General features: G+C 40.0%; 1 long non-coding RNA gene across 1 annotated transcript in view; it reads right to left on the bottom strand.

Annotated features, from left to right (window-relative positions):
- LOC139024635 (uncharacterized) overlaps positions 1 to 972 on the bottom strand; it is a 1,535-nt gene extending 563 nt beyond the window's left edge. The window contains exon 1 of the long non-coding RNA XR_011475972.1: positions 438 to 972. This is a non-coding gene — a long non-coding RNA (uncharacterized lncRNA). The remainder of the gene's footprint in view (positions 1 to 437) is intronic.
- Between the last annotated feature and the right edge of the window lie 10,048 nt (positions 973 to 11,020).

Below are 11,020 nucleotides of genomic sequence, written 5' to 3'. Positions count from 1 at the left end.
CTAATCAATATTCTGGTCTTCACCCCCCTCAACACTCTGGGCGGCGTCCAATATGTTTTTATGTTCTGAAACTTTCAATTGAAGGGAAACAGCAATGTACTGAACGGGCAGTTGAAAAACTTGGAGGGGTTGGGTTGTCTCTGGGGGAACGCTGTCAGCATGGCCACTGCCCTTTAAATACGTATCTCATTGCTTCAAGCCACTCCTCTCCACACCCACCAAAAGGGAGAAAACATTCCTTAAAGTCTGGACTGATCTGTTCAAGAATCTAAACGTGGGGAAACATGTTCAGTACAATCCGTTCCGCAATTTAGCAAACGTTCAAGCATACTGAACACACCACTGGTCTCCACCCCCCTCCCAATACTCTGGTCCCCCCCCTCAATATTCTGGGGAATTTAATAATCACTAACAAGTAAATAATGAAAGGTACTCACCATGGACTCCGTTTTGAAACGAGCTTCGAGTTGCTTCTCTAGTTCCTCTTCGAAGGGTGTGGTGTTGTTCCTGCAGGGAAGCATTGCTCTTTTATAGCACACGTACCAGTCTCCATCAATAAACACAGACACAAACCACAGCGACCCTATAGCAGTCGCCTTAATGAGGATTGCGAAAAATCTTCTCCACAAATCACATCTGCATGTAATTCTCAAGACTCGTTGAAACTCTCCATCCATCCAGAGAATGAAGAAAAACAAGATCACAGCTGGCAACACCATGTAGATGGTACACTGGTTATAGGTAACCTCTGGTTTAACACCGTGTTTACATAAGCATTTTAAGTGCTCATCCAACACAACTTGGTAAAGAAAAAGAGCGAAGAAGGTCACGGTAAAACTGGCTGTTTTTCTCACTTATTCGATCAGACTGTTGAATGCTGGCTTGAAGTGCTCCATGTTTCACCTTATTATAACCTATTAGTATCAGAGTTTCTACAGCGTCCTCTGACTACCGTCCTGTCTACTTTCCTCTCCCCAGATGAACAGAGTGATGATGTTAGTTCCCGGTACACCTCTATTACTCTGGTTACACCTTTGCTAAACACGCCTCAGTTGCAGCGGCATCCTGTTGTTTTACAGTCTATTGTTTTGTCTGCCAAGATGGTACAGATAGCAATGCAAACGTTAGAATTTACCACCTGTACTTTACTGACAAACAACTTGTTCAATAAGAAAATTAGGCCTTTAATTTCAGAGTGACTTATCAAAATGAACAGCATAAACATGTTCAAAATCTGGTCTCAATACAGCAAATTTGAAAGTGTTAATTTTAACACTCGTCCAGTGTTTATATAGGTCCACTCTTATTTGAACACTTTTTGTAGTTTAATATTGAAACCCTCTGAGTGTTAACACTTCTCTAGGATAGGGGGCAGCATTTTCATGTTTGGGTGAAAAGCATACCCATATTCAACTGCCAGCTACTCATCCCCAGAAGATAAGATATGGATATTATTAGTAGATTTGGATAGAAAACACTCTGGAGTTTCTAAAACTGTTTGAATCATGTCTGTGAGTATAACATAACTTATTTAGCAGGCAAAACCCAGAGGACAAACCATTTAGATCTTTTTTTTTTTGAGGTCACTCTCTTTTCAATGAGTTTCATTGGGAATCCAGATTTGTAATTGACCTTCTTGCAGTTTATACCGTTTCCACTGGATGTCAACAGTCTTTAGAAATTGGTTGAGGTTTTTTCCTTTGTGTAATGAAGAAGTACGGCCATCCAGAACGAGGGTAACTAGAAAGCTAGCTACAGTTTGTTTTAATCCTGTATTGAACACAGATCATCCCGTCTTCAATTTTATCGATTATTTACGTTAAAAAATACCAAAAGTTGTTTTACAAAAGTAGTTTGAAATCTTTTGGCAAAGTCTACAGTTAACTTTTTAGATATTTTGTTGTCATGTTGCACAAGTTGGAACCGGTGTTTTTCTGGATCAAACGCGCCAAATAAATTGACATTTTGGATATATATCGATGGAATTAATCAAACAAAAGGACCATTTGTGATGTTTATGGGACATATTGGAGTGCCAACAACAGAAGCTCATCAAAGGTAAGGCATGAATTATATTTATATTTCTGCGTTTTGTGTCGCTCCTGCAGGGTTGAAATATGCTTCTCTCTCTTTGTTTACTATGGTGCTATCCTCAGATAATTGCATTGTTTGCTTTCGCCGAAAAGCCTATTTGGAATCTGACATGTTGGCTGGATTCACAACAAGTGTAGCTTTAATTTGGTGTATTGCATGTGTGATTTCATGAAAGTTTGATTTTGATAGTAATTTATTTGAATTTGGCACTCTGCATTTTTACTGGCTTTTGGCCAAGTGGGACGTTAGCGTCCCACATATCCCAGATAAGTTTTTAAGATATAACACTTCAAATGACCCATGGGAGTGTAATTAAACACTCATCCAGGGTTTATATAGTGTTTATATAGGGCCACTCAGTGTTAATGTAACACTTTTGATAGTGTTCATATTGAAACACTTAGAGTGTTAGAATATAACACTTCAGATGTTGTTTAAATTATCCATGGGTGTGATTTTTTCCACACCCTCAGTATTAAGCAGCAACATCTTTCAGTGTTGAGGATCAACTCTTGAGAATGCATCCTTTAGCTGAATTGACACCAGGATGCGCTAATTATTCACGCTAGGAAATAACAATTTTTGTCTGGTTTTATCCCACTCATAAATCAAGCCTGCAAGTTGCAGGTGAGTTAAACAAGAGCAATAAAGGGTTCCTTACCAGAGTAATGACTCTGCTTAGTTTCATTTATTTAGGCCAAGTGAGAACAGTACACAGGCATATCAGAATGAAAACAGTGCATCACATATAGTACATGTACTGAGGCGCCTGTGATGAATCACAGGAGCATCACAGTTAGAACAGTGCATCACAGGCATATCAGAATGAAATCAGTGCATCACAGGCATATCAGAATGAAATCAGTGCATCACAGGCATATCAGAATGAAATCAGTGCATCACAGGCATATCAGAATGAAATCAGTGCATCACAGGCATATCAGAATGAAATCAGTGCATCACAGGCYCWTCAGAATGATATCAGTGCAGCACAGGCACCTCAGTACATGTACTATATGAGAACAAGAGTATTTGCAAAGTTTCTATTTAACACAAGTGGAAGTCCTACTAAGACTAGGTATGCACATTTCTTGACAAAGTTGACAATAATCTGACTATTACTTAGTCATGTCAAACAAAGGAACAACGTAAAGGCTCTCCTCACCACCACAAGCACCTTGAAGTACAGAATTTCAGATCATCAACTTTTACAACAACTTTGTCATCAGCACAAAGAAACACAGTAAATGCTTGGTAATGTTCACTGAAATTATCAGTATGGAACTTGTCCAGCAATAGGTAAACAATATTGTCAACCAGAAAATACTGGTATTTCGTGCTCCATCTTACTGCTGTCACGCCCTGATCTGTTTCACCTGTCCTTGTGATTGTCTCCACCCTCTCCAGGTGTTGCTGATTTTCCCCAGTGTATCTATCCCTGTGTTTCCTGCCTCTCTGTGCCAGTTCGTCCTGTATGTTTCTAAGTCAACCAGCGTTTTCCCTGTTCTCCTGCTTTTTGCTATTCTCCTTTTTCTTGTCCTCCCGGTTTTGACCCTTGCCTGTTTCTGGACTTTGTACCCGCCTGCCTGACCATTCTGCCTGCCTTGACCCGAGCCTGTCTGCCACTCTGTACCTCCTGGACTTTGATCTGGTTTTGACCTTTTGCCAGTCCACGACCATTCTCTTGCCTACTCCTTTTGGATTAATAAACACTGTAAGACTCCAACCATCTGCCTCCTGTGTCTGCATCTGTGTCTCGCCTTGTGTCACGATAACTGCAAACTAACAGTCCCTCTCTGTACTCCGTGTCAACCATCTTAACCCAGCTGGTAGAGTAAATGGCTTTTTGCATAGTGACCTGAAGTGACGCTGCCAACTCCTCACCACCAGTAAAACTACTCAGGGAAAATGCTTTCATACTCAGTATGTAGCCATGGTGATGTCTCCCAGTGATGGCCTTTATCAAATTGGTGTTTTTTGGCAAGGGACTTGGTAATGTTCTTGAAGTTTGAGGGTGTTCTTAAAGAATTTGTGCTTTGGCTCAAACCTCCACATACAGTTGAAGTCGGAAGTTTACATACACCTTAGCCAAATAGATTTAAACTCAGTTTTTCACAATTGCTGACATTTAATCCTAGTAAAAATTCCCTGTCTTAGGTCATTTAAGATTACCACTTTATTTCAAGAATGTGAAATGTCAGAATAATAGTAGAGAGAATTATATATTTCAGCTTTTATTTCTTTCATCAAATTCCCAGTAGGTCAYAAGTTTACATACACTCAATTAGTATTTGGTAGCATTGCCTTTAAATTGTTTAATTTGGGTCAAAGGTTTCGGGTAGCCTTCCACAAGCTTCTCAAAATAAATTGGTTGAATTTTGGCCCATTCCTCCTGACAGAGCTGGTGTAACTGTGTCAGGTTTGTAGGCCTCCATGCTCGCACACGCTTTTTCAGTTCTGCCCACAAGTATTGAACAGGATTGAGGTCAGGGCTTTGTGATGGCCACTCCAAAACCTTGACTTTGTTCTCCTTAAGTCATTTTGTCACAACTTTGGAAGTATGCTTGGGGTCATTGTCCATTTGGAAGACCCATTTGCGATCAAGCTTTAACTTCCTGACTGATGTCTCAAAATGTTGCTTCAATATATCCACATAATTTTCCCGCCTCATGATGCCATCCATTTTGTGAAGTGCACCAGTCCTTCCTGCAGCAAAGCACCCTCACAACATGATGCTGCCACCCCTGTGCTTCACAGTTGGGATGATGTTCTTCGGCTTGCAAGCCTCCCCCTTTTTCCTCCAAACATAACTGTGGTCATAACGGCCAAACAGTTATATTATTGTTTCATCAGACCAGAGGACATTTCTCAAAAATGTACGATCTTTGTCCCCATGTGCAGTTGCAAACCGTAATCTGGCTTTTTTATGGAGTTTTTGGAGCAGTGGCTTCTTCCTTGCTGAGCAGCCTTTCATGTTATGGCGATATAGGACTCGTTTTACTGTGGATATAGATACTTTGTACCTGTTTCCTCCAGCATCTTCACAAGGTCCTTTGCTATTGTCCTGGGATTGACTTGCACTTTTCGCACCAAAGTACGTTCATCTCTAGGAGACAGAACGCGTCTCCTTCTTGAGTGGTATGATGGCTGCGTGGTCCCATGGGGTTTATACTTGCGTACTATTGTTTGTACAGATGAACGTGGTACCTTCAGGCATTTGGAAATTGCACCCAAGGATGAACCAGACTTACACGTACACTGTGTGACGGAAGCACTAAAAAAGGGCCTGATGGAAGATTCTCCCCCAGAGTCTCAATCTACACCCCCCCTCCGTGGGCAGTAAGGCCATGGTATGAGGAACTAACGGACATTGTGCCCAAACAAGGAGAAGGAAGTGCAACACCAGATCCTCGAGACGCAGAGTGGCTGCAGCTACTGAAAGAACTGAAACTGGAAGGAAGCGGTGAAATGTGCATCGAAAAAATGTAAATGTGTGCAGATAGCAGCAAGGGTTGACTTGGTCCCGAAGAGAGTATATAAGAAGCATGCCTTCCCTAAAGAAGGTGTGGTAGTGCTACTTGACTTATCACTGAACTCGTGATACTTCAAACTACCATCAACCTAAAAGGTAATATCTGTCTTTCTTAGTCTAGAACAATTGTATCTTTTGACGGCTGATTTTTGGGCGAGACCTACTGAGACAGATACCCTATACACTCCCATTGCTTAAATACATCCACTTCCTAACCGGAGTCGATGAATAGTAACGGGGGTGTTGCAAAGGGCCTTGTTCTATGATTGCAGTCTCGTTACTAATCAGTTAAAAAATATATAAAAAAAGAACAAGTCAAAGTACAACTTCTAGCAGGAGAAACAGACACTGAGTGACAAACCTATAGAGAAATTGTGAGTTGAAGAGCATACTCACAGGGTCAACCTACGCTAAGGTAATTAACCGCTTGTTGTAATACATAGATAAGGCATTAAGAGTTCAAGTGTTTTTGATGATTATTGATGTTTTATTGTAAGGACGTAAAGAAACTGTAATGACGTGTATAACTGTGTGCTTTGTAAACATTGAATAAAAAGTAGAAACTAGATCCAAAAGCCCTATGGGAAAGAACGCCTCTGACACTCCCAATATAGGGACATAAGTCTAGTTTCTACACTAAAGACAATATAATGGTTTGGACAGAATAATCATTTTATTGTAACAGGTATCCTCTATATTAATATTCAAGTAGTATTAGTCGACGGACATAGACTGTAAATCGTAACCAAGGTATAGTTTGCGTGAGTCTAGATATAAGAGCATACACAGGGAAAGTGAAAGTAAAACGAGAGGCACTCTAAGTCTGATTAATATTATCTAAGATCCCGAAAAAAGCCTGACGGCACCACATAAGGCTAATCTCCGAATAAAGGGCAGGATACATAACCAGGTCAGTCCGGCGGACCTGTGAGTCACCTGTTAGCCGGGTGACATAAGAACTTGAGTGAGACGAATTGTGTCACTCTCGACGGGGGTACCTCAACGGTCTTATAGCAAAATCCCCTACCGCGACAGAGGACAAACCATTCACAGAGACAAACTGATTTCTTTCCGACAGATAAGATCTAAACCAGGCCAGAACTTGTCCGTGTAGACCAATTTGGGTTTCCAATCTCTCCAAAGGAATGTGGTGATCGATGGTATCAAAAGCAGCTCTAGGAGCACGAGGACAGATGCAGAGCCTCGGTCCGACGCCATTAAAAGGTCATCCAACCCCATACAATACTCTGTTCTCCATCCCCCCGCAATACTCTGGTCTCCACTCCCCCTCAAAATTCTGGTCTCCACCACCCCTCAATACTCTGTTCGCCACCCCACCCAATACTCTGGTCTCCACTCCCCCTCTGATAATCAATAACAAGTAAATCATGAAAGGTAGTCACCATGGTCTCCTTTATGAAATTAGTTTTGAGTTCCTCTGTGGTATTAGAGGGAACGGCCTCCCACTGTGATACGTACCTATCGGCAGTCTTTCAGCACTCAGATTCTCGTTGTGTTTCATACTGAAGGTTTTAATACTTCCCAGCTGTAAGTTAATGCCCTCATCATCAGGTGGTTTATTAGAATGTTACGATGAAATGTAACCCATTACTCCCATTTTTTATTGTTCGAAAATAAAATATAGTAATTTCGGATGCCAATACTGACCAAAAACATGTATGACTTTGACCCCCCAAGGTTGGCCCATAGAGATTCCATTACCATTCCAATTGTTTCATACCTTAATGTGTATTTTATTAGGAAGCTGTTAACACATCCATTTGCCTTAGTTTGAGGAGATTGTTCCCTTATAATACCCTCAATCCTGTTGACAACTAACTACATTGGGGTCATAACATATAACGCAGTGATAGACACATTTACAGTAGCTAAGTCTGATACGTGTCTATCATACTGAACTATAACCCAAAGACATGGACCTTAAGGAAAATCATCAGGTAACTCTTTACTTGACAACCAGCATCATAACACGTTATGACACAGTCAAAACCATGTCATAACAGCTGACATAGGTTATGACAAGTTGTCATAATATGGTCATAACACTGTCATGACACACATATTAAGACCTGTTGTGACATATATTGTATTATTTTATGGCTGGTTATGACACCTACATAAGAGTGTCAAAACCCATTAAACCTACTTTAGTGGACATTGTTTGTGTCCTCTGTGTCTCTGCAAATACCTGACTATGTGTATCGTGTTGTCTCCTGATTATTGTGTTCGGATGTTCTGTGACTTTGCTCCTTGTTATTGTGTTAGGATGTTCTGTGACTTTGCTCCTTGTTATTGTGTTAGGATGTTCTGTGAACCTTGCTCCTTGTAATTGTGTTAGGACGTTCTGTGACTTTGCTCCTTGTTATTGTGTTAGGATGTTCTGTGACTTTGCTCCTTGTTATTGTGTTAGGATGTTCTGTGACTTTGCTCCTTGTTATTGTTTTAGGATGTTCTGTGACTTTGCTCCTTGTTATTGTGTTAGGATGTTCTGTGACTTTGCTCCTTGTTATTGTGTTAGGATGTTCTGTGATTTGTCTCCTGATTATTGTATTAGGATGTTCCGTGACTTTCATCCTTGTTATTGTGTTAGGATGTTCCGTGAACTTTGCTCCTTAGTAATTGTGTTAGGACGTTCTGTGACTTTGCTCCTTGTTATTGTGTTAGGATGTTCTGTGACTTTGCTCTTTGTTATTGTGTTAGGATGTTCTGTGACTTTGCTCCTAGTTATTGTGTTAGGATGTTCTGTGACTTTACTCCTTGTTATTGTGTTAGGATGTTCTGTGACTTTGCTCTCAGGAAAGGAACTGATAGAATAACAGAAAGAAGGAAACACATACAGTAGATACAATGTGTGCAATGTCATTATCAGCTTATTGCACCCTGAGAGTAGAGACGAATAGATTGAGTATTTGTGCTGAAGAGGAGCAACCCTTCAGAGCTTCTAAAAGACTTGTACTTTGAGTGTTAAGTTTGTTGTAACCTCTCCAACCTCTCCTGCCGTGATAATAAAGATTTGTTCATTTAACTAGCTAATGGGGATCCGAATGAAATATTTAAAAAAAAATGTAATGTGTTTTGATGCTGGGTGTCAAGTAAAGTGTTACCAATCATTGACAATTTTTTTTTTGCCAAATATGTGAATTGTGGCCCTCTGTTCCATGAACTAGATGTGACTGGTTATCAACTGAAACATTGTAATAATATTCATCATGAACTAGATGTGACTGGTTATCAACTGAACCACTGCAATAATCTTCCCCATTAACTAAACCAAATAGTGTGTAGCTGTTGCCCTACTGTGAACATTCCACAGTTGGCGTGAGGTGTCTAGGTCACATGGTCAAGGAGCTAGTGCATTTTAAATGATTTTTTAATTTAGGAATGACTTTAAAAGTAGGAATCATTTTATGAGAAAATTAAAGGGTGTTCAACATGCCTCTAATAAGGCATAATTTACAGTTAAATTAGGTTGATAAATCACATGGTGTAGAGCTATTGGAATTGTAATATTGTGGTATGCAGTTAGTTGACGGTCCCTAACTAGTTGCGTTGACGGTTCTCCAGGCAGCCTACACCACTGCCATGTGATTATGAAACTATGGTCGGAATTGGTCAAATAAGACCTCTGCAATAAGACCTCTGCACACCTTTTGTCCTTCACAGAGAAGCTGAGGTATTTATCTCAAATCGTTTGCCAATTATTGAAGTTTGAAGGTCTGAATGTCTGGCGAATATCAAATCTCAAATCAACTTCACCAATGGTCTGAAACCTTTCCAGAAGTAAAATATATCACATCAGATCAGACACTTTATTTTTATATTCTAACTAAGCTAAATGCTGACTTCCATAATAACATCATAATATTTAATCATCCAAATTTAATTCTCCAATAAAACTGAGTTCGCCCTTTAACTTGTTAGAGAAGAAATGCCACTTATTTTAATAAATATGTATTTATTGCTAAATGATATTCGATTATTACGAATGATCGTTCCCGCCACCAGAAACAGAAAGTCATAAGATAGTATTCATAATTAAGACGTACTAAGTATTTATTATGTCATAGTAATTCATAAATAATTACTAGGAGATACTAAGTCATTGTTATGAGATACTAAGTCATTATTATGAGATACTAAGTCATTATTATGAGATACTAAGTCATTATTATGAGATAGTATGTCATGAAGTTGTACAAATAACTGTTTTGCTAACATGTGATGTGCGTCTCTGGGTTGCCGGTTTGCCAGGCCAGGTGTCCCCGGGGAAGAAAAGGTTGAAGACCCCTGATTTAACCTCTTGAGATGGGAGAACATGTTCTTTATTAAGGTGTACATATATTCTTTATTACAGAATGTTAAAATTAGGTGAAGTAAAGTTACACTACCTAAACGGTACTCAATTGGTTGAACTACCCAAGTTCTGTAGGTCGGAGAGCTAACTATGTATCTATTGTTGCCCTCTCATATTCTGACACCACTTCATTTAGAGAAGCTATTTCAATCTGATATCTCCCCTGTGGTCTACCATAGAATGTATAGATAGAGAGACAAACATTTCCATTTTTAGAGCACATCGACAGACTTTTTACCTCAAAAAGAAAGGAGGACCAAGGCACTCTTCATATAATTAATTACAATGCCTTTATTAGTATGGCATGTTCAATAGAAACAAAGTTGTTAAAAACCGACGCGTTTCGGCTGCATGGCCTTCGTCAGGGAGTACAGAAAAAGAGAATACAATGTCCTCTTTTGAAAGGCTTTTCCAATTAGCCCTAATTAGAAGAGGGAGTGGTTACCAAATTGGACACACCTAGTAAGCAATAATATACACATGAAAAGGTGAAATACTGTAGCTATGTTATCATGAGCATACAACTCCAAGCTAGAAGCATCAGAACACCAAGAGAGGCAGTTCCAACCCTAACCATGACTGGGAGAAGTGTCCAGAAAAAGAAAGCAATATATTCCACAGTACACCAGACCACAGAAAAACATGAACAACAGTCCAAACATAGCTGAGGGCAATTTGGGCAAAATGTCCACTAGATGACAGCAAATGGACCCATCACGACCCTACAGGAAGGGTGAGAAATCCATATCTTCATTTAAACCAGGGTACTTAGTGGCCTGTAGTTTGTAAATCCAAAAACTTTCCCTTTGGTTTAACTGTTTAAGACGGTCCCCTTTTCTAATAGAGGCCGGAACATGATCAATACCCATAGCTTGTAGGGAGGCAGGGTTACCATGGTGTAAGGACTTGTAGTGCCTTGCCATGGGGTAGTCTTCATTGCCTACCCGTATGGCGTACTTGTGTTCCGCCAAGCGATCTTGAAGGCGTCTCTTTGTCCGTACAATGTAGAACACCTTGCA

The sequence above is a fragment of the Salvelinus sp. IW2-2015 genome, unplaced genomic scaffold (genome assembly GCF_002910315.2).
Source record: "Salvelinus sp. IW2-2015 unplaced genomic scaffold, ASM291031v2 Un_scaffold1728, whole genome shotgun sequence".
NCBI classification, from domain to species: domain Eukaryota; kingdom Metazoa; phylum Chordata; class Actinopteri; order Salmoniformes; family Salmonidae; genus Salvelinus; species Salvelinus sp. IW2-2015.
This window is presented reverse-complemented; position numbering and strand designations above follow the sequence as displayed.